Below are 25140 nucleotides of genomic sequence, written 5' to 3'. Positions count from 1 at the left end.
CGATCTCCAACCATCTTTGCTCAGCTGCTCACTGCTATTAATACGAACATCGTTAAAGACGATTTTCTGCTTTGTGTAAGTTACTGGTTTCGCTTAAAAAAGAAAGTAAACAATTTCCTTAATTAAATACACTTTTGTTCGACTAAAGCAATTAACCCGCATAGATCAGACACAAAATCACACAATAAAGCAGCAAACAGCCACACGCATGGAGGCGCATGGAGACGCATGGTCGCTCATGACAATGTTCATTCTTTAGCCCGATTCAAACACAAAATCCGGTGTCCGGTTAAAGACAATCGGAATGCAATGTATCAGTTTGTTGTTGATCAATCTAGCGTGCTCAATCCCGGTTCACTTTAAATTCCATTCCACCCGACCAATAGATGGCAGCCGTTCGCCCTCGTTTTCGCAGCTTTAACCGGCGTCTTCCAAACCATAAATCAGCCCGAGGGCACCATCGTCACCGAGCATCCACTTGCCGTAGCATTCAATTAACCGAATTCTAAAGCCTTAACGTAACATTATTATAGCCCCTTGACCGCAGGCGTTTCGCCACAGCACGCACCTTCTCGCTTCATTACCTCGTTTGCGTGCGTACTGTCCCCTGAAATCCTGCCGAACCACAATGCAAACGAAGAAAATCCCCCGCAGCAATCATCATCACACGGGTGGGAGGGAAGGGAGGGGTGGTTGAGGACATGGGTAAAGGTTGATTGTGTTGCGCACTGTCGAGTGAAACCTAATTTGTGCCATCCACCGTAAGCGGATTCGGGGACGTACGGTGGTCTTGAAGCAGGCCGGTATCGTGGCAGGCACCACCATTTTGTGGTGTCAAACGGTTCAAGTGACCAACTTCAAACTGATCCTCCCGGATGCGGGGTGGACAAATAGAGTACAAGGGTACGAAAAGCTCGTTACTTCACGGGTAATTCTTACATTATTCGTAATCAACGCGAAAAGGTCTCGCCGAATTAAACCTCGCATAAGAAAGAAACAACACTGCCAGGATAGCTATCGCATGAAAATACGCGTAAATACGCGTACGCACGTATTATTGTGACCTTTCGCGAATCGGTTGTTTTAAACCGTACGACATTCACCGAGTGGAATGTGTTAGAGCACACACATACACACACACACGCAGACACAACATCCACAAAGGTACAACCGACCCAAACAAGCGCGGACCAGTTAAATTAACACTAATTTGATTACACCGGCCCCAATACTCTTCACCTCGGTTCGTGCATCGAATCCGGCGCATCCCACGTCACATTGGGCACCACAAAGAACGCCCCAACAACCCTGCTCGGTTCTGAGTACGTTTTTCTCTCGTTGTCATTTAATTATTTCGTGTGTCTTCCTGTAATAGCATAACACGCCACACCGTGGAACCGTGCAACAGCCAGCAGACAAAAACAAAACAAAAATTATCCCAGGTACGCACACACACACACACGCGCGCGCGCGTAATCACACGTGGTGGTGTGTTACCGGCGTGGATGAAATATAGCTGACCCTTCGTAAAACATTCATAGCGACACATTCGGCCGAGTCACGTACGTGTTGCGTATTTATTCTCGCAGTGTTTGCTACGTCCTTTTCGCGGCGGTGAGCTTTGGTGAAGCGAACCTGGAATTGTCAAGTTGAAGTTTTATTTTTCCCGTTCCGGTCACCACTTCGGCCCGCAGTGGATGTTCATTAATGACCAAGGGTATACGGCCAAAAAAATAAACTCCGTTTGGTTTACATAAAAGCCACGAGAAGGAGTGAAAACGAGGTGTTGGATCTCGGAATAAGTCAAAAACTGTCACTGTCACCAGTGTGGCACGGGGGTTTTGGCGAAGCGACCACTTGGAAGGGCGGATGGTGGCAATCATTTATACACGATAGCAAAGTTTTCCAATGCTACATAATACGGCAATTTGCTCACACTGGCACAATGTCTCTGTACGTGTGCGTATGTGAGCTTGTGTGCAAGGAAGTTTGTGCAGACACGCCCGCACACTCGGGTCCTGCACGGCGGGTCCAACAAGTTGTCCGTTGATTGAACTCATAATCCAATTAGTCACATCACATGTTCCGACAGTTTGTTCCATCACACGACCCGGCAACCGCACACCACGTCCACAGCCCTCTACTCCGAACAGGGAACCGGCATAAAACGGAACAGGGACAACTATTATGTGCACAGCAGAGTGGAGCGGAGCACCTCTAATATCATGCAAAGGAAACGGTACGTTTATGTGGAGCAACCATCTGATTTGGACGCCATAAAGTGACGACCAATTACGATGGATTTGGTGTCACACACACACACCGCACTTTTTCCCAACACTTTTTGCTACGATTAAGCCAGTGAGGGTTGGGTGTTCAAAAAAGTCATAATTAATTTTGAACAACTAAACAACTCATGACGGGCCGGTGAGTGGAGGACACGAAAAGGGATGAAGCATCGGTACGTAATAGTAATCGTTTGCGGGAGATTTTAGATAACACTGCTTGTGCAAGTTGGACAACTGCACGCCTGTGACTGCTCAATCATGCAATCAAAATAATGTGCTTTGTTTGTAAATTTTATTGAGCTGTTATTGTGGCTACTGGATGAACTTCAAACACAGCTTTTACTCATTTGTTTCATTTTTGATAATCTCTCAGAAAAAGGCAATACAGTAAATTGTTCGTTGGAAATGAAATATAACACCAATTGCATACCAAAACCGTGAAGAAATAGAATTCCCCAACATTAAATACCATTCACAAATACACATGGAGCCCGAGCAAACTTAATCGAATCAACTGATAACGAAGCCGCGGGTCGGAGAAAAACTCCAATAAAAGAATCAAATACGCCCGGAAGCGGTCAGGTGCAAGGAGTCAAGCAATTCCGAGCTGCGGTAACGCGTGAAAGGACGTAGAACATTAATTAGTCAGAAAACCGTCCCGTCGCCGCTCCGCTACCGTTCTACCCAGAAACCGCCGCTGTGTTCATGAAAGCATCGTTTTAACGCTCCAGGACGCTGCTTCAGGTTTGTTGAACAAGCATAAAACTTTGCTACATTTCGCCACCAGAGCGACGGGCAACGCTTTAAACCGATTCACCTGCCAGCAACAGGAAGTGCGTGTAGCAAGTAAAATGGGAAACCGAGCTGAGCGGTGCTATGTTTCCGCCTCGCGCCGTAACAAACATCGTACCGACCGTTGTTTCGTTCGACGTCGTGTTTGTCTGGGAAATAAATGGAACCATGTTTTTAACGCTAGAAAAGGTTCTTGTATTCTCGGTGAAACTTTTCTTCAGTGATCGATTTGTAAATGAATTTTAGAGTTTTTAAATAATGTTTCTCAACGCTCATTTAAAGAATCAAAAAGAAGGTAAGCAGAACTTTTGCATCTTATCAAGCTCAAGATGTAGTTGATGGTTTAAGCAATATCATGATTGTACACAGTCATTCCTGAAATTACAATAAATTTCGTTCTTGAATGAGTAAAATTCGTATTACTGAATTCTATTACTGTTACTAATTTTATTGTCGTCGATTCTTTTGCTCTTTCATTCATTTTAAATTACAAATTATGCTTGTTCTATTCTAACGACCTTCGTACAGCACAAAAATTTATATTTCTACTGTAACAATTTGCTCACCATTTAACCGAAGCTTGTTTCTCGTCTGACAGGCAACACAAATTGAACCTTCAATCCCTTCGAAAGGGCAAATGGAAACAAACTATCATAATGTAACCAATCATCGCTACATCCATCCAAGGACCGATCTGGCTGCCCTACTTCTTATGTAGTGCAACAATTTTGGCACCTCCATATTTCCCACCTCCCCTTTGCCCCTTTTTTCCACTCTCTATTCTCGCTGTCGGAGTGCACTTCTCGTGTGCACCTGCCTCACCCAATTGGCACCCCCGATATAGCGAACTGGGTGACAGATGAAAATAAGACAAGCAAAATGGAAACAAGAAATGGCCTTGTGGAGGCAGCACCTCAAAAAAAAAGCACGTCAAAAATGTTGTTTTTGAGAGCAAAACAAAATAGTGCCAAATTTTGGGTGTAGTGCCTTTGACGTTGCGTGCGACACGTAAAATACAACCAACGATGTTCACAAGCAAACACACACGCATACAACAAAAAAAATGTACTCCTCTATCACAGGGTGTCGAATGAACCATCGAGCATGGGTTCGTTATCGTATGTTGCTTCGAAAACTGTTACAGGTACCACTCGTCGTAGACACTGCTTCCACTGAGTGTGGTAAAGAGGGTGCTGCAGCCGACAGGCGCCCACCAACAGCGTGAGTAGGTGGAAAGCCCAACCGAGTCAACAGTTTAAGCTTGACTCCCGCAGTGCCACCCGAGCGGTTCCTATTGTTCCGATTCACCTCCATAATCGAACGAAAACCTGACAAGAGAACTCGGTACAGATTTTGGGGTTTCTCAGGTGGCGAAGAAGAACCCAAAAACGAAGAGAAAACAAAAAATCCGCGGGTGGTCTTCACTTCTCGTTCCCTTCCCTTTCCGGCTACGGTTGAAAAAGGACTAAAGGGAAGTGGAAAAGAAATTGGGGCCCTCGCGGTGGTGGTGCTGTTGGGTCTCGTTGGTTACACGTTTATGTTTATTCAAAGGATGATTTTGTTCACTTCGCTGTTTTTCGTTTACTTGGCTGGCGCCTCGTTTCACAACCAACCCAACCGAACCGACCGGTAAAGGAGGGAGGTTTTCCTTCCCACTCCACACATACACACACACACACACACACACATAAACATTTATCCAACACGGTTCCACCCAGTCACAACCTTATCGAAGGTGGCAACGTTTCACTCCGCCACGATCCATCCGACAGAAGCGCCATTAAATGTTGCTACTTCGAGCTGCTGCTGTTTCGAAACATCAACAATGTTGTTGTTGTTAGCATATCGCACCATAAACAGGTTACTGCTGCACAAACACTCAACCACCTTCTTCGACTTTCTCCCCTCCCTTCCCTATTCCCCATCAACGTTGGGACGGGTTACTTGCTACCGACGACACGACACACCGGCCCTGACTGAGTGGCATGTATCGATTTTGCATAATTTCCAAACAAGACAGAAGGGTGTGCAGCAGCAGCAGCAGCAGCAACAAGAACCAAAACAAAAGCAAAAAAAGCACACCCACAACAACCAGAGCAAATGCGGAAACGAAGGTAGCGCACCAAAATGTGGCACAAAGCATGGACGGTCGTCCAAGGTGCTTGCACCACACCGGTGTGGGTAACGGTAATGTAAATTGGAATTTCGGAAAAACGGAGCTCCGGAAGCATGTCAAACAAGTGTCGGTCAAACAAACCCGGTCACTTGCGGCAGCTCGCGTGGGGTGGAAGGGCTGTAAAAAGGACAACATCCAACCGTCAGATATAGTGAACAAGTTAAAGGGGGAGAGAGCCAACGAGTGCAAGAGAAAGAGTTGAGGGCTCAAGTCAATCTTAAACATTTTATGAAATCTCCTTCTATGTTGTACACTTTCTGCTGCCACCCTGTGTTGGTTGGATCAGTCGAAGGTCAGTCCGACATGCAATATCCTCCGAAAGATCGTGTTGGGCGCTTTGCAGAAATTTGTTCCAGTGATAAACAAGGTGCAAAGCCGAATTGCGACTTAGTTGGGCTGTTTGGGCGAGTGTTTTAAATGTCATGTAAATTTGTATACTTACCCCTGTCAGAAGCATGTTGGGGCTTTAACCAAAAGCGGGTGTTTCGATGGGTTTGTAGGGCTTACGACTAATGCTTATTTAGTAGCAAGTTTTTGAAATAAAACTTCAAACGAAGACTAAAATGTCTTGACGATCTTGCAACTATCAAGCTACAAATAAACGCAAGTTGAGGAAGCAAGAATTGGAGGACAATGATCATACGAGGAATAAGTTCCAAAGCGCATAGCCCAAGCATAAGAACATTATTTTTTTCGCCCAGCCAAGATAAGATTAGTGGGACCAATACAGAACTTTACTGTTAGGATATTCACAATCTGTAAGACACATGCATTGAATTAAAGAACCTGTAAAGTAACCTTGGATCTACCTCTCCAGGACACCTATATTTATACATAAGATCCTTGCAATCATAGAACTATAAACCAAAGGTCGTGAAATGAATCCATTTTTGAATAAATTGAGCCAAAGGCAATGTTTACCATTCTAGTAAAGATGTACGAACTTTAAATTCAGTAGCATTTTCCTATGAAGAACCTCTTTCGAAGAACTTTAACCGTGAACATTGTTACAAATAATCATCACGTCTCAACACCACCACAACTGATGTATTAACCACAACCAGTGCCAAGCAGCATCACCACCCAAAGGATGAAAAGATAATTCACGCTGCATTAAGCATCACCCTCACCAACCTGTACCGAACTGACGCTTTCTCATATCCCACAGCACGCTCTGTTTAAAGTCTTCCCAAGATGAAATATATCCTTATACGGATGCATGAGCTGAGTTCAGCATGGCACAGACATGCAGCGAAGGTGATATCATCCTCAAATCTTGCAGCGTTCGTCTCAAAACACCAACCCGAGGAACGCATGAAGCGCATCAGCATGAGGTTTAATTGTTGCCTAGCTCTACCGAGCATAGATAATGGTTAGTTTCAAGTATGCTACAACGGATCCTTCCCATCTTTGGTATGTTTTTAATGGAAGACAGGCAAAAGGCAGAGAATTTCCAACAGCAACCGGCACGAGGACCTTGGGAGTGTAAAAACCGAAACCCCAACGCTCCCTCTCGTGTTAATCTTAATTGAGTAGTTTTATGATCCCATTATTTCAGACAATGATTAAGGCATCGATAGCTCGGTAAATTACGACTAAATTGACCACCACCGCCATCCACTGCTGCTGCCTGCATTGAACTGACCGCACCGGGTCGCAGCGCTAGAAAATTAGACCATCCGAGACCTTTCCTGTGCCCTTACGCCCCGTCGAACGTCACCACCCGCAATCCGGGGCTTTGCGGAGGCATTGTGGAGAAATTAAGCCTACGTTTACCGTTCATTTTACACGGGCATGGTAATGGGAAGGTGTTCCGGGTCAAAGAGCAAAACCTCGCTGCAGTTTGCAAGGCTAGGCTAGCACCATTCCATTGCATCGTCACTGTACATCGACCGCAGACATCGAATGTACACGGGTTTTCGTCCTCCGTTTCGTACCTTTTCCCTAAAACATACCGCCATCACACCGACAGAACGATATCATTTGGGATGTGAAATTGGACCTGAGCCTTGGTCAGCACGTTCCATCAACATCATCATCATCATCGTCGTCGCCGTTGTCGTCATAAATGAAGTACAAACAACGTAACGATGCAAATCTGACACTTTTTAGGCGACAGCATTGGCTTAGCATTTACGGAGCGACGGTACCCGTGATTGGCTGCAGTTTTAAAGAGCAACTGCATGCTTTTGTTCAGAGCAGGACGTTCTTTGTAGGGTAAAATCTTGATTAGAAGGGGTTCGGGATGGATACTAGCTAGCTTTTCGTCATCGTCATAATTTAATATTGAAGGAAAGGGACATTCGTCTTCATTAAGCATGTGTTCCGAAATGTCATTCAAATTCAAAGGATCCAAAGAAAATTTGGTGAAAAACTGAAGTTGAACTGAACTTTGAAAACTTGTAGTGATTTAAAGGTTAAATTTGGCCATATTCCTTGGCTTGGCTTAAAATGTTTCTCATACCTCAATTGTATTTTTGAAACACTTCAACACAATGATTTAATCCCAATTGCATCACAAAATCTAGCGAAAACTTCTCCACAAATCTTCATCGCGTCAGCGACATCCACCACTCCTAAACACCTAAATTCAGCTTCCCTCGACATAACCAATTACGGCCACCAACAAGTCGCACCTAATTCCTTCCAATTTTGCAGAACTCCACCAATCAGCCGTTCGCCCCAATTTGTTCATAATTTGATTGCCTTTACAAAGGCTGCTAAGCACAGGAACGATCGGCCAACCACCGTCTGCATCTATTTCAGCTCAATCAAATCGCCATACGCCCGTGGCCCCGGTGTGCTGCACGAAAAATCGAATAATTATCGTAAAACTTTATCCTAACTTTCCATCAAATCGCTCGATCTCTGCATTGAAACCACCTCGCACAGTGTCCAGCCGTTTTAAGCTCGCGGCCAGAGCGCCTACACCTTACCAAAGGTTGGGCCGCCCTTCATTCCAACGGACGACCCGTGCCTTCGTGGATCGTTTGCCTCGTGTTTCCAGAAGCGTAAACCTGGCACTCGGGTAGAAATTAGAAAATTTTCGCTAAATTTATTTTACGACTGACCATTACTCTAAACATTTCCGACAGTTCCGTGCACCGCACCTATCGCACTTTAATTTCACCTCAAGAAACCGCATCGGGAGCTGGGATTTGGCTGTTGCTGTGCTATTTTTGACGACCGGTAACGGGGGAACAGTTTTCTTTTTCCGTGTCTCTTGCACTGAAACTTGCCTCTAAAGAGACAGTGGTTTCCTCCCTGCCCGTGGTTGCCTTGTCACTTTCCGAGCCAGGCTTTGGCTTCGTCTGGTGCTCCTGACACACTCCCGATAGTCACCCATCCGCCTAACGGTCTGCGCGGTCCTCAGTGAATCAATTAAAATTTTATAGATGTAGTTAAATTTTATTTTACTTCACTTTTAATTGGAAAGTAATTGCCAACACTGGCCGCTGAATGTGCGCTCCTGGTCGTCAGCTGGTGCTGCTCTGCTTGACCTGTAGCCTCCCCTTGGTGGAGTGGCTGATTTTTCAAGTTTGCCCAACCGTTGCCAAAAATCGCACCAGGAAGCTGATGAGAGAATCATTGCTCCGCAAAATTGGTGTCACAATGGAAATGGCCGGGCCTGCTGGTTGCTTGTATTCAGCCCCGGGAATACGGTTGTATCGGTAGCAGCGCCAGTGTGCGGAATGTCATCGCAAGTAATTGGCAAATATTTTATGATAACACGTTAAACCCGCTCGTCCTGAAGTAATGGTCAACTATTATATCGTTGTTGTGGGTAGTTTCATTTGCGTGGATAATATAGCCAAAATTGGAAGGCATTACTTGCTTTGCTTTGCGGTAAACATTTTAGGACTCTTTACGTCTGATGAAACTTCATGTAATTTGGAATAACTATGCTTCATATCAATTAGGTTCAACTACATTTTTCTGTAAGAAAAGTTTTCAACGGTGAAATACAGACAAAACATTTTTGACTACAAATATCTGATTTCAATCGCCTATTGAGTTGATACACTTGTTTTCAAAACACTTTTCAACCATTTTACCTAATCTGCCAAAAAAAAATTAACAATTTGTATCTCATTTTAAACAAATATTCACAACAACTAAAAAAAAAAGCCGACCTATGCTCTTCACCATTGAATCTCAAAAAGCTCACCATCCCAACAAACAACGGCATCATAACGCCGTTTACTTCAACAAAATGCCTCCCCGGGGAATGATTTTCCGATGATTCCAAAGCACCGATTTCGTTGCGCTCGGGCATCACTTCATGCCGCCCAAAAACCCAAAGTGGCGATCGAGCAGCCGCTCCAGCCAGCAAGATACCAAGGAGAGCAATATCGACGCGAAATGGGGGGGGGGGGGGAGCGAAAGTTATCCACCCCCTGCCCATGCCAAAGGTCATTAATCTTGCTTATAAAAACACATAATCCCTTATAAACGTGTATTAAATAAATATTTATTGAAGTAGATTCACTCCTTTTTGACTGTGGGCTGTTCAGACGAGAGACTGAGAGCAGGCTCCTTACTTCAGCTAATACTTAGCGCGCCAGAAGGGCAGCGTGTTGTTGCTCCTTTCGCTATCGTGTAGCAACCAGTCCGAGCGATCAACGAGAGCGATTGCTTTAGAGGAAGAAAATAATGCTCGACTGCTCATTGCAGAACCACAGTCGTCGTTGTAGGTACTACACTTCAAGGGTAAAAATTGTATCAATTTGTCTGAGTTATCGGTTGAAAGAACTTTTCTAAAAAAAGATAACTGAATTTGCAAGCTTTTTTGAATGGTCTTAATTTAGCATATTTTCTCCAAATATTATATTTTTGTAACACTCTTCCTTTTCTACATTTACCTTGCGAACTCTTCGACAGCTACACGTTCAAATAGATTAATAGCGCACTTAAGCATAATGTGAAGCTCATGCAACACTTAACCTCCGAAAAAAGAAGCGAAAAAGCTGATCACAACAGTAAACCCAACCCTCTCCAACTTCGCTTTGTTTCCGGCAGTAAGCGTACTACAATAGCGCACGACGCATGGCAGCAAAAAAAATCACTCTGCATGGAAATTGATTACATATATTTTGTGTTTGATCAATAAATTTATAACAATTTCTCATATTTATTCACGGTTTGAAGCACGGGTTGCTTCCGTCCGTCTACCATATGGTCGCCCGAAAATGTGTCCCCCTTCACCCGTTCGCCCTGTCGCACGGTCAAAACGGAACGGCCATCAATAATAATCCGCAGCCACTGCATGGAACCTTTCCGGACACCCGGTCCGGGTGCCGGCGCTCGATAATAAAGCAACACTTTATGCTTGTTAAGAACCACCCGCACCTGCCACTTTTCGGTTGCGATACATGGAAAACAGAGAGCGTCACACACATACTAACGTGGAATATGATTCGGAACACGGGAAGGTGTTGGTTTTTGCAGCGAACGCAAAGGAAGACCGGGCAGACATTTTGATTTGCCTTGTTTTTATTTCCTTTTTATAACCTGCCAGCAGGTTTCTGGCGATGTGGTCGTTTGTGAGAGTATTTTTTGCGTGTGTTTGTACATTTTTTATACATTAAATAAAAAGTGAACAGAAAACACAAACAACAAATTTACAAACCTACTAATGCACGCACAAGGAGTACCGTCAGTTGTAGCAGATACATTATGTTGCTTGTGTGGAAGATGCAAGAAATGGTTACCGATTTCAAGCGGTAAGAAATAGACACCGGACTCGGTGTGAATGGAGAGTCACAAAATCGTGTCATAAAATAACCATAATCGTTCAAACGTGTTGCTCACGCGTGCAAAACAGTCAAAACAAAAAAGACCGCTTGCTACAGCACTGCTACGCCCGCGAACGTTAGCATTTTCTTCCAAACGATTTGATGCACTCGTTAAAGGTAAATGATGGATCCATTCCGGGGAGAAAGTGTAACTTTCGCGTTGCGAAGCTACAAACTGTGGCAACTGTTGTTTTAGGTGACAACGGTTCTGGAAGAACACGCGCAAACAGTCAATCGTTCCAATTTCGATGGGAAACGGCAGTGAAAGGAAGCAATAATATTTTAGCACTACAAGGACAAGTGCGGATTATTAATGTCTTGATTGAACACGATTCGAATGATGCTCAAATATATACATATATCAGATATGATTTCCACTGGGAAAAAGGATGAGTTAAGTAACGGTGATTTGCATAGCTTTAGGCGCTTCAAAAGCGTTACCACTTGCCAGTCAATTTATGTCGAATCCGTCTATCACAAAGTTTGTAAATTCTTGCAAATGAAAATGTTAAGGTCGAGGGATTTTTAACTTCAAATCGTAAAGCTAGTGTATTGAAAACATTTAAGTATATTAAGTGGTATATAAATTTGTCAACTAAGATATGATTTAAATTTCTATATTAAAGCACAATCAGCACGTGTCACAGTTTTTCAGAAAAAGAATAACGAAATTGATTTTCCGATACAGTTGCCAGCCTCTTCTCCGCAATGTGGCAAATGTCACCAGTAATCCGGATAACTAGACAACATTTACCAACCAATCCAGAGGAGTGCACCGGAGCATTTAATTGTTTGTGTTTTCTCGAACCGACCAAGTGTATGTGCATTCGGGGCTGTCCCTAGAGGTCATCCAATTGACTCACTCTTACGACAAGATGTAACGAATGCATTTCCCCGCTATGTTCCTCCTTTTCCTGCTCACGTCTGCTCGACAGTTCACTCACACAGGCCGACAGTAGGTGTGTCCATAGCTATGCTGTTTGATGTAGCGTCCGTTTTGAAGGCACTGATCCATTTTGATTAGTTTTATAATCATCGGACCCAGGGAATGGCAACGGAAGCCGAAATGAGAGAGAATGGGTGGCCGGGAATGGACATGGAATCAGGAAATGCAAAAGACGGCTGCTCATAATTACGTACCCAGGTTCCAATCGGGACCGCCCAGAGGCTGTTGCATATTTTATGCCAACCATTGGCTAAGCCTGTCGGTTTCGTTTCCACATCTTTACGTCTGCCCCTCACCACGGGAGTATTCAATCCAACGTATCCGACACAAAGGGTGGTGAAGCGGGAGGCGGGGGGAAATGGGGTGGAAAGTCTGCTGAGGAAAATCTATTACACCGGTGAGAATTAATCACCCTTTTGGAAGCTGTTAATTTGTTTTATGGTGTAGTATCCAATTATCTCGCTGCACCAACACGATGCACTTACGCATCGTGGCACGCCCGAACTTTGGGTTCTCGGTCCGGTTTTACCAACGCAGGCAAAGGTAAACATTCGGTTCGTTTTTCATTTCGTCTCGGATTTGTGCAAACGGGAGCATGGCTGTCATTCATGTTATGCGCGGAATGGATGGGACAGTTTGTGGATCTGGTAAGCGTCGTGTGCTAATAAAATGATTTGAAAGGTTTCTAGAATAGTAAACTCAATTACTAACAAATTCTTTTCGATAATTTTATGGATGTTTCTTAATTTAGTATTACAATTATTATAAGATAATTTTATGATGTTTTTCGGTTTAAAATTGACATTGTCCACAAGACATTTAGGCATTGAGGCACAAGCTAAATGTATTCAATTCATAACAGTTTTGCTAAAAATTGTTCAACAAAAGAAAACAAATATTTCAATCAATGTTGACTAAACTAGACATATCAACCATTTCTCTATTGGTCCTACGACCATTTCTCCCGCTCACCACTGTCCCCCTTGCTGTACTAGTTGACCTTAATCCTACCCCTTCTACTGCGAGCGCCATTCCGAGCATACTTTTCACCACATACGCATGTTTTTGTGTAAGTGTAGGAGTGTGCCGTTTATTCCTTCCGACCGATCAAACACGCCAGCTTTGTGGCATTCCACCCAACTTCGGTGCAGCCGCATCCACCACCAATGACGCCGCCCACCCGAAATGCGTACGCGAGCGCGTAAAAACGGAGGAAAACACCATTAGCAGGAAATTTATGTTTACGGGAAATGAATTTATTGATTTTATGTTTGGTCACCCGGCGCTTCGCTACGGCACGCGGTGGAAAGAGCGTGAAAAGTAGCGGCCAACCGCAACAATCATTCCGCCCCACCGAACCCTAGCGCCACCGTCCCAGCGTTCGAAGCCCGAAAAGGGAAAACCATAACATTGGTGCACCAGACACAAAAACCAACCGGCGTGTTTCCATATGTTTTGCCGTTCCGTGTTAGTTCGATTTTCTTTCCCAGTTGCCAGTTGCTCCTTTCGGTGGTGTTTCAATTGGGCGCAAAGAAAACAACTTCACCATTTTACTGCCGCGACTGTTGCGGATTTTTCTCGCTCGTTCGTTCTTCAGACCCATCATTAAACCTAAACATTCGTTTCTTGTGCTTTCACCAACGAAAACTGGAACCAACAATACATGCCGAGGTTGTTATGGGTTGTGGTTTTGTTCGTGTTTATGCTTTATGCCACTGTCAGTGCAGGAAAAAAATCGTATAGCCCCAACCACTGGCGAACCCTTTTGATCATTCACAGTGTACCCGACCCCTATCAGCAATCCATCCATCCGGCCTTGTGCCGACGAACCATTATCTTCATCACCGGGAAAAGTAGAACTTTTATGGTGTTGCACAGGGAGAAACAGAAGAAACCCTCGGGGCCATGGCAGCATCATACAAATGTTTTATTTATTGAAATTATGAGCCATACAGTTATAAAACGAATGAATTTCAATAATAAATCTGATTGAATAATCAGAATTTATGCCAAAAATATTCAAATCGCGACGTGTTCGACGAACACAAATGGATTGTTGCACTTTCCCTCTCGTGTGCGCATTCGTCGAACAGGGGTACCGAGTCCAGCCGGGTTCAATTTTCACTCTCTTTCAAACCAACCTAAAGTTCAACGAAGGTAATCGAAGGGTGAAACGGTGGTAACGGAACCGGCAGGTGGAAAGGGTGTGCAATTTACGATCCTCACTTCGATGTTGTTTCCTTTGCATCGAAAAATAACAAGCCACAAGGTTGGGTGGCTGTATTTGTACTTCGGTTTACCCGATCCGAACTTGTACTTGCCGCATACCGCCAGATTCTCCTGGTCCGGGTGGTTCAATTGCTATATGCTGTCCTGCGCCGTAACTGTGAGGACTAATGCCTGGTACCATATTCACGGAAATCAGCTGTATAATCTGTTTGTGCCATAAAGCTGTATAACGATCTCATGCAATTGGCGTTAGTATATAGAGGCAATATACTTGCCACTACTAGGTTTTTTGTAATTCTTTTTTGTTATTATTGCTCATGACATCTACTGTGCTATTTTGATGCAAGTTGTTCTAAATATTCTTCACCATTTCACATCAATTACTACACTAGTGTTGATATGCAGTGATGATAAAATATAATTTTATTAAAGGTTTTTTTCGTATCGTTGCTGCTCACAAATAAACTTGGAGATGATCTACTGCAGCCTGTTGGTATGGGATATAGTTTTAAATTCCTAGTTACTATTAAAACTAGCCTGAAGGTCATCTAAGAATAGGTGAAAAAATGGTGCTTGAGGAAATGGCTAAGAAAATCGATTGTCTAACCTAGGCTATTACATACTTTCCGGCGTTAACGAACAGGTGACATGATACAATTATTCTAATCAATCCCTATCTACATTTCAACAGCATCATTTTAGACTTTATCTTCATTTTTTCTAATGTTCCGCTCTATTGAGCAGATCTGTCCGACATGGCCAGGTGAAATAGACAATCCTTTTTCAAGAAGCTCCAGTGCTCCAGAGGTGGTCCAAAGCTGCATTCCTCCATCCATGGCTGCATCTGATCCCCACCTTAACCATCCAACTGGCTCGCTGTGTGGCGCGCGCAACGAAGGCTCGCTGTACGCCTTCTCAACAAGCCCTGCTCGCGCACATCAACAAAGCTAGAGCCTTTGCCTTTTAAAATTGGCGAAAATACAAACCATTAAAAATGAGCTTTTTTCATAAAATAAAAGACTTATGCAAGTACAATTTCATGAATATAATTCATCCACAAGGGTCGTGTTGAAAATTGTTTATCCATAGCCTTAATTATGTCGTACAAACGTTTACCCAAACACCACCAAAAACTGCTACAAAGGCAAATCTTCAAACAACCATCTCATGGTCACAAAATTTCCACCATGTTTCTGGACTTTATGAATGCCCGTTCAATCACGCAAATCATCACGCCTCGAGATCGAGCATCTGTCCGAATAATCAATTACTCGCCGCCATTCAAACACTTGGCCCCGAAACACGACAAACACGGATCGATGACGATGCTGCTGATGACGGTGGCTCAAAAACATTACCGTACACCGTGTCTGGGCATGAGCCACCCAGCTCCCGAAGTGTCTGCGCCATCGATCAATACTATCCCACCCGGTCCTCAGATTTTTGCTCATACCGTTATGAGAAGTGGCGACCGTATCAGCCCAGGTTTTGCCACAAACATCTCTTATGCCGTTCCGTTCTGGTCACCGCTCTAGCAGCTAAGAACACATCACGAAGCAACCCTGATTCTCCGTCCGTATGTTTGCCTTCTGTCGTAGTTTAATTAAATTTACCCTCCGAAGTGCACGAAGGACGCATAATGCAGCTCTTGCCAGGTTGTGTCTGGCTATCGCACACCAGGTACGGCACTGTTTGCAAGCATTGCAATGACCTGCAAAACCCCCCCTCCGAACAATCATGAACCTGCATCTGAATTCCCTGTGGATAGTTGCATCATCTTTTGAACAGTTTGGGGATGCACATTCCGGAACCACCCCGTAGGTTTGCTGGTGTCCTTTGCTGGAAAGATTTGTCTCAATTATAAAAGTCGCTATAAGCAAATTAACCTTTTCGTGCTGCTCCCCTAGCGTTGGTAAGCTGTGTTCCAGGTAAGTGTCATCCCAGACACGCCTAGACCTGCCTGGTGCATGCGGACACTAGCCACGCATAAAACACTGTTTAGAGAGCCACAACGTAACAGTCCATCTGTGCAGTAACTTGCTACATGGCGATATCAGTACCAGCCCAGCTCCGAGCATCTGCGGTTCTAAAACGTATCGGGAAGTATCCTTCATTTCTGACGCAAAAGGTAAAGGTACATTATCTCTTTCAAACAGCTGGTCAACGAGCAATAACTTCATAGCTCGACTTCTCCACTGTTGGCCCGATTTTTCAACTCAAAACACAGAACCCAACACTTTCCACCTTTTGGTATCAAGGACAGCAAAGTCGTCAGCTGGAATGCTAATCTTTTTCAAAGCCGTGGCCTCAAAGTTCGGATCTAAACGCAGTGCCATTGCCACACCAGTGCCACATCAGCTGCATCATCGAGCCAGCGCTTGCAAGGCGTATTTGGTTGCATATAAATAGGTATTTATAGATCTGCTCCACACTGGCACAACCAACGTGTCCGTCCACCGGGGATCGTGGGCATGAGTAGACTGGAAATGATTTAAAATTCATAAACATACACACACATCCACAGTCCCGGGATGGTAATCTCTCGTGTGTCCTATTGCCGATACTCGGACGGAATATTATCCTGACCACACGAGCAAGGCATCCATCGGACTGCCGGTGCCGGCGCCATACCAGAGGTGCACCTCGTTGTGGGGTACGTTTACTGTGCCCTGTGCCACAACTCGTTACCATCCTGCGACGTGTTTAGACACCTGTTTGGTCAACACACTGGGCTTGGAATGGAAGGCAAACACCGTTTGGGATTTAAACTGAACCGTCTGACGTGTGGTGCGTACTAAAAAGCGTTCGCAATCAACGAGATGTTACAGCGTTTTAAGTGGTCTCTGGTGCATCGTTGGTGCAAAACAATTCAATAACGTATGGAAAATATTGAAATATAAAGAGTTCACTAGTTGCTGTGTGGAACAATTGTATCGAGCTTCAACAGTATAGTCGTAAAGTGGATACACCCATATATGTATTTTGTTATTGAGCAGTTGGTGTTTTGCTTGTTTTTTAGTCTCTTGTTGTCATTATCGAAACAAAAAATCCAAATCAATACTAAATATTGGTCCTCATTTTTAAACGACTCCCAATTTGTGCTACGTATTATACCCTTGCGAACTTCAACAAAAAGAAACAAAACCCTCCCGCTAATCACAACCTATTTGGCACCTGAATCGAGTCTTTTATCCATCGGCACACGAAGGTTTTCCCCCCAACTCACAAAGCTTTCCTTAGTGAATAGAAATTGCTGCTGCTTTCATTCATTTAAGGAAACAAAAACACAAGGGCGTTTTTGCGTCCCTTGGTGATGTACAACAGTAACAATACCAAACGATCCCACAGATAAAGTAAAACTCGGCCAACAAAAAAAACACATCCGTGTCTCGGGTAAGGTTTTCTGGAACGCGAAGTTCCGTCGCATTTCATCGAACCAAAACCTGTCCGCCCTGTCCCTACTCGCCCTATCGGAATCATTTTTATTATTCTTCACTTTTTTCTTCCACAAAGGCCGCCCCCGGACGGTGCCTACGGTGCCCTGCCGGAAGTGGCACTATGCGCCGAAGGAAGCCGGCACGACCGGAAACGAATCTTTGTTAATTACACCTGAATAGCCGCAATTAGGGGCGCGTTGATAAAGTTGATAAAGATCCCCGCCATTCCGTAGGCGCCCTGTGTTTCCCTATTCCCAAAGTCACGCTTCCGGGACTTCCCGTTTTTTTCACTCTATCTCTCTCTCTTTATCTCCCTCTCTTCCGCTGGTCCATAATCCTTGCTGTGAATTCCGCGTAATCAGGAGCCGTTTCCGATTTAGAAACTTCGAAACGCACCTTATCATGCGGGTACCCGGACCACCGAAAACCACCCAGAACTTCCTGCCTTCGAGGAATTCCAAACTTCACATCACGAAACCGTTCGAACATCGTCAGGGTAAAGGAGATATAGCGTAGCAAAAAAAAATAGGTATAAGTATACACCGGGTGCGTACGTCATGATGATCAAGTATTGGGGTTTTCTTACTTTTTCTCCTGTCCAGTCCTGTACAACTGTGAGATAACTACCATGTCCTTCTTAGGGGTTTCTCTCTCTCTCTCTCTCTCTCTCTCTCTCTCTCTCTGTTTTGTTCTCGCCCGTACAAAGTTTTTTCAATTTCTATCTCGTGCTATCTCTTACCAGTTCTCCCCTGATACGATTGTTTGCCGTTCCCCATTGCCACTGCTGCAGAGGTGTATGGGCGATTTCGAAACCTCGATGATTAAAAGGTCCACCGCCCAAAGGACACGCACAAGCAAGGGCTCCGGGCCCCAGCAACACCAACATTCGCTAACGAAGAAAAGCCAATTTCCTTTTGCACACCATCTCACCATCCAACAAAACTGATGCGTACAAACGTATACGTTACCAGCAAGATGTGGGAAACTTTTCCGCGGAAGCGCTTTTCCACCCGCTCACACCCAACCCAAACGTCTTCCCCCGCATCTCAACTTCGTTAATAAAGCAATTAAACGCTGATTTATGGGCTAGGATTAGTGTTTGTAAATTCCGGACAAAACGGTGAACGATTCCGGGCAGCGGTGGGCTGCCCATTCGTTTTGGCCTAAAGATAAAAGACAGCACCGTGCCAAGAGGCAGCCGATTCACCCGCGAAGCGAGCGGTGGTTTGTGCGGTCAATTGTGCGCATTAGCGCATCATTTTGCGGAAGCAGCAGCAGAGCAGAAGAAAATCATTTTCTTTCTGGCGCTTCTCGGTCGAACTGAACAACTTCCCCGGATACGCCAAGATGCGATACGAAGATGGGAAAAATCACTTCACTCAAGTGATTCAGCGGATTCCAAGCCCCATTTGTCACACTTCGAACGGAGAAGCTTACATAAAATAAAATGTGCGACACAACAGCAGCAGCAGCAGCAGGAGAAGACAATTTTCTTTTGCCTTGCTGACCTACCCTCTGGGGAATGATAATGAACTACTTGAAGCTGGTTACTACTGATCTTCTCGCTCGGACCTCGGACATTAATGTGCGGCGGCGGGATGACAAAATGACCGCCCAATTAGTGAGAGCTTATTAAATCGTTCATTGATGGTGGTTAAGGAGAAGTAATTTAGTACGTTATTAAACACGGTGTTGCGGTATCTTTTAGATAAGTAATGACACTTATGAGAGTGATTAGGTAATGGTCAGTAAATTCCTACCAATCATTTTTGATGCATTAACATGTTTGTTTTAATAAAAAGAATGTTATAGTGATGTTTCATCAAATCATCCGAGGAGGGATCTTGTGATCGTTACCTTAGGTGAATTTATTTAAAATATTAGAAGCTCCAACTTTTACCGTAGAAATAGGACATGCATAGCGATACATCCTGAGCATCTGACGTTGAAATATATTTGTAGAAAATAAAATAATAGCTTAATAATAGCACCCAACATAATGATGCTTTTATGATCACCTTTCAAAACACAGTGTTTTTTTTTTTAGCAACACATTAGTGACCCTCATTACATTTTATGTAATTTTTATAAAGTATCGTTTTGTGGATGCTTGCCTAATTGGATTTTAATTAATGCAACTACTTTATCAACAGCGCAAATGGAACGCAATAATCCATTCAAGCACCGTACCAAACAACCCTAGAAACGTGTTGAATCAACACAAATGGACATCTGCAAAATTGCCATCAACAATATCATTGCTTCATCCTAAATGAAATGCCAATAGCACCATTTTGCCCGTTTATGTGCTTCGCGACTCCAAGTGGAAAAACAATCCGTTCCCGAGCAAAATCGATTAAAACTACCCTCCCCGCCAACCCAACCGACGACCCCAAAAAACTGCCAACCAACCAGATCGATCAATCGCTATCGGGAAGTAATTAATTTATTGCACACATTGCCGAAGTCAGCCCAATCATCTGCTGCTAGCTCCAAACGGTACAGTTGCAACATGCTCGGGTAAACTGCCAACCATCCTGCCCGGGTGTTAGATACCATTGTGCCAGACTTGCATCAGTGGCGCAACAAATTGAAAAACTAACCACCACTGCCACCGGTAGCGGCAGCATCAGCCATGGTCCAGAAACAACCCGTTGCATCTGGCAAGCGCAGTCTGTCTTTCACAATAAAAGAACTTTTCGGTCACCAGGACGCAGCGGGAAGTTTTTTTTTTTTTTTTTGTTTTGTGCACCAAGCACACGGTGGTCTTCAACCGCGACCAGACCCAAACCTCCATCGAGCGACGGTCATCGAACGCTCTGAACAGTGTGGTCTGCTTGTAGCGGACCGGCATCCTTTCGATTGTTTCCGGCTGCGTTTGCCGGGCACGAGCAAAGTTTCAAACTGCGACACACCAGTAGAACACGAGAACAAAACCACGTACTTCACAGAAGAATGCAGCTAAAATGGCGTCTCTTCCAGTGTCTTTCTTCGCTCGCTCGCTCGTCCTCTTTGCGGCGTTGCGTGGCGCTGGAGTCTGTCTGGAGATTGCCGGCGCTGAAAATTATCGCCATTAGTTTAGCGTTCCGCAATCATTCCGTGGTTGATCGCTGTGCAAGGAAGGGCCGGGTGCCGATGAATAGATTCCAATCTCAGAAGCTCTAGCCCCATAGCCAAGTAACACCTTAGTCTCGATGCTCTTCATGCGTCGTAACACACTGGCAAACATGGCTACCAAGCTACCGTTCAAGCTTCAACTGCAGGCTGTGTGCGTATTCAGCGGTCTGATCTATTGTAGTCCGAACCTTTGCGTCGCACCTGCCAGCACGGCAAGGGTGTGTGGATGTGCTTGTGCCTCGATTGCTTACCTAACTCAACCTTCTCCACCCAAGCGCATGGTTTGAAGGATGCTTTCGGTGAACAATGGTACCCAAAATCCGGGCACAAGGCGAATGCAGCCGCGCTGGATTTACAAGCCCATCCAACCAAGACAATCCTTTCGCTGACGACGCCTTTAGTGTCGCACTCGCTATTACTTGCGTATCGCCAACCCATCCCACCCCTGTTCCGTTGTGTTTCCTTTTGTTTTGTCACCCTGCACACCCTCCGACCGCATACGGTGCAATTCTATTGTGTACAGCACACATACTCTTCTCATACGTTAGTGCACGGGCTCGAACGGAAGCAAACAGTCCCTTCGACAGTGGCCAACAGACGGAGTGCAGGCGAATTGTGATTGTACATGATGTTATTTTATCGCTGTTTGCCGCCATTTGTTGCCAATTCAGTGTGCCGGTGCACATGCACATCGAGCAGACGCGTTCGCACGATACACGTGAACGAGCGCTCTACGAGTGGGTGCGATAATGGCCCAAGCGGTCCGACATCTTCCGGACTGGCATCGGTACAACGGTACAAGAGAGTTTTGGAAAGGACAAAAATTTTGGCATGTTAGGTCAATTTTGAGGATTTTGAGGATAAGTTGTCTTGTAAATAAATATATTGGCTTTTAGGCTGCAAAAGTTTTGTTTCTTAAAATCATTCTACAAAGGTAAATGTAAACTTCAATCGTAAAGATATCAAATTATCTTTATTTCGTTTTTTAAACTAATTTTTTTACAAGGACTGAATTCTGCCTTCTGAAACCTGCCACAACCTTCTACCGCAACTTAATGTTCTATAATACCCATACTCCATTTCGCCCACTGTTCTGTTCCAATCTTACGATCTGCGAAAACTATTTTACCTCGCTGTGTTACGGTTTGTGCCGCCATCCTTAATAGCCAAACGCAACGAACGGGACCCAAAACGTTACGCGGTTGACATCAGAAACAACGGCATCGAGAGTGTCTTCAGTGTTCCAGCTCGCCGAACGGAACATCCGCATGATTTATGTTTATAAATACAATCGTTTTGTATATTTAAATTAAATACGCCAACAGCATTTTGAACGACTTTTCACTATTACCCACCAACCCGCGCACACAAACACACACATATACAGTCCCTATCAGCGGTTCTGATTGTAGAATTATGGAGCTAAAACTAGGAACCGGCGAGTGGGAAAATTCGATTCCACTGTTCCGTCTATGAACGGATCGGACTTTATCACGACCCCACCTCTTGGCAGACAAGCGCTTCCATTTGCTTCCGCCGTCCCGTATTGCTTTCCCAATTTCGGACCACATTCGTCGTCGTCATCGTCTATCAAGAGGATGTACACTTAAGTGGATTCTGGGACGGATTTTAGATTACTGCACTGCAGCATTTACAACTGTGTGCATTTTACAAATCGACCATTGTTCGTACTATTGTGTGGTGCACACTTCACTCATTGGTCATGTGATTTTAGACAAGCGCAGACTATTGGTTAGAGATGAAAAGTGTGGTTCGTTATCCGCTTCCTCCTTTCGGCTCCTAAATTGTACTCGTGGTTACTCATCCTGCTGTCTCTAATGGATGGATTGGAAACGAGTCTGATGGGAATCGATTCAAGTCCTGTGGCGTGATAGATCAAGCAATGAAGCACGAGACGAGTCCAACATTATAAGAACTTTTGGAAGACTTGGTGAAATAGGCCTATCAAATTCAGCAGCAGGTGTATTTTATACATACAAGTAACGATCACTCTACTTTTAAAGTGTAAATTCTTCGAACAATGCACAAGAGACACATTAATCACTCATCATTAATGGCTAATAAAAACTGCAACCGAACTGGCTGCGAACTTTAAGTAACGACCGGTGGTAGAGAGCCAATTGATACTGAGAAACTCGTCCAGACACCTGACACTGGACACAAGATTGCTGGTGTATGCAACCAAACTCCGAGACTAACCGGACAGAAAATGGGGATTGTGCATGAATATTTCATATTTAATCTGCAGAGTTTAATTGTGCACATTACCTATTTAAATGGGGCCCCATTATTCGCAGTTGCAGCTAGACAGTACGACCGTGCGACCGAACAATAGAGAACAAGACGAACGCAAGATTCGAGCAAAATCTCAGGATGATGATTTGCCGGTAGCTGGTTTCCGAGGCGTTCCACGCATCCGTTTACCCTACCGGAATCGTCATTTTGTTCACTTTTCAATTCCGACACACGGTTTCGGTTCCGAACCGATACTTTACTCTGCTCTGCGGTGTGCATCATCTACTTGCTCAACGACAACGGGCGTAGCTGCTGGTGAATACCCTCACCGAGATCCGACATCGTCTGCCAAAGGGATCCATGGCGTGCAATACCCCGGAAACCAAAAGTCGACCCGACGTCCTTTCGGTCGGTTTCACGAGGGACTCTGTGGCTCGTGTAACTTCCCGCTTACTGTCCGGCAGCGGTCACAGCCACACGGAACACGGGGAAAACGGTAATTTTCATTCAAATTCGATTAAGCTCGTTAGCTACGGTTTGGGAATTCGGCTCGAAACCTGTAGTCCTGTGATCTAACTGTCCGATGCTCCGGTGTTTCCTTTTCGGTCGAGCGTCCTTTACGGCGAACAATCGAACAAAAGGTTTTACCGTAGGTTTTGTGCTGGACTTTTGGATGTGATAGTCAGACTTATCGAAACAACGTCGGAGTTGGGGGTTTGGTAGGTTAATTTTAATTCACTGGCTCTTATTTTGCTCCAGAAATGGCCAATGCTTGAATTACCAATAGAAAACGGATCCTACGCAACAGTAAATGCAACAGTGCTATGTGATCTTTCCATGCTTCTTGAGTCGGGTAAAAGGTGATAATCTTTTTGTATATAAAAAATTCGATCAGGTTTACTTTGAAGCATTATTGAAATTAAATAAAAATAAGGAAAAATACTTTAAGGTAGCTTTAGTTTAAAAAGAAAAGTATATTACTATTTACATGCCGTTGTGTATGCCTCGCACACGGCAACACATCCTATCCACATTTCCTCGTGCGACAAATTGCACAAACAACATTTACAACCACCATTGAAACACTCGGTAATCACTGTAAGTAACGAGCAAAGTCACCGACAATGACGATTAATTATACCGCCGGAACCAGCGGTAGGTGCCACGGCACGAAAAAGGGCACAAAAGGATGTGCAAGTTTGCATAAAATTTTATTTCTCGCCTCATTCCCATCCAGGCCACTAGAAAAGGTGCACAGAAAACTCCACCTTCGCATTATGCAGGAATTTACCCTGGTCCTAAAGTTGTCCCAACTAAAACACCTACAAAAAAAAAACTCACCCACATACACACTCCCTCAACGACCGGAAACGACCAGTTAACCGGTGCTTCCGAAGTGTCCGAGATCAAACCGGCAAAGAACCGAATGCCGTAACACCCAATGCGCCCGAGGCAAGTCAACAGTTTTGTCTATTTCCATTGCTTACGGTTGGCATTAATTGCAATTAGAAGCACATTATCAATCCCACCGTACCACCGGCCACCAGCAAATGGGGTAGATTTACGTTTTTTGAAAGCAAAAGTAAGCTCGAAGGGATGAAGATTACTGTTAGTCCGGCTTACGGTTCAATCCCCCTGTGCGGAGTCGAAAGGATTAACTCGGGAGCTCGTCTCTTGTTCTGGCGAAAGGTGTCGAAAGGAGGTGATTACGCCACGGTTAAGAAACTGTCCGCAGTTGAAGCGAAATTGACCATCCAGAATGGATACTACACCGTAAGGGCGTTGCTTTTAGGCCTCCGATGGTCTCACAACAAAGTCATGCTGATCCATCTGGGTCTGGCCCCTTTCCCCGAAGACAAAATACACCTTCATTTACATGACTGCGGACCAATTTGCTCACCAGGATACGTCGGACCGTAGCGGACGGTAATTATTACGCTGCCACAGACGCTCCAGACGCCAGATAAGTTAATCGTAAATGCAATTTGAAATCGTTTGCATTTTTAACCCTAGCCTGTATCTTTACCATCCGGGCTCATCAATTGTCATTTACTGGCCGGTCTGACCAGCATCGCCCATTGTTTCGTACCTTCAGAATTGTTTG

The 25140-nt window shown here is 44.5% G+C and overlaps 4 protein-coding genes across 4 annotated transcripts in view; 3 read left to right on the top strand and 1 right to left on the bottom strand.

The window, feature by feature from the left end:
• The window catches only part of LOC126562538 (ribosome biogenesis regulatory protein homolog), a 416320-nt gene that overhangs the window by 265888 nt on the left and 125292 nt on the right, over positions 1-25140 (bottom strand). The window lies entirely within an intron of this gene.
• Positions 1-25140, top strand: part of LOC126561880 (ras-interacting protein RIP3-like) — a 437929-nt gene that overhangs the window by 306561 nt on the left and 106228 nt on the right. The gene's annotated exons all lie outside the window — the stretch shown is intronic.
• Positions 1-25140, top strand: part of LOC126561077 (39S ribosomal protein L9, mitochondrial) — a 95271-nt gene that overhangs the window by 37766 nt on the left and 32365 nt on the right. The gene's annotated exons all lie outside the window — the stretch shown is intronic.
• LOC126561512 (serine-rich adhesin for platelets-like) overlaps positions 1-25140 on the top strand; it is a 29249-nt gene that overhangs the window by 953 nt on the left and 3156 nt on the right. The window lies entirely within an intron of this gene.

The sequence above is a fragment of the Anopheles maculipalpis genome, chromosome 3RL, assembly GCF_943734695.1.
Source record: "Anopheles maculipalpis chromosome 3RL, idAnoMacuDA_375_x, whole genome shotgun sequence".
Lineage (NCBI taxonomy): Eukaryota > Metazoa > Arthropoda > Insecta > Diptera > Culicidae > Anopheles > Anopheles maculipalpis.
Note: the sequence above shows the minus strand (reverse complement) of the source record. Positions and strands in the feature narration are given on the sequence as shown.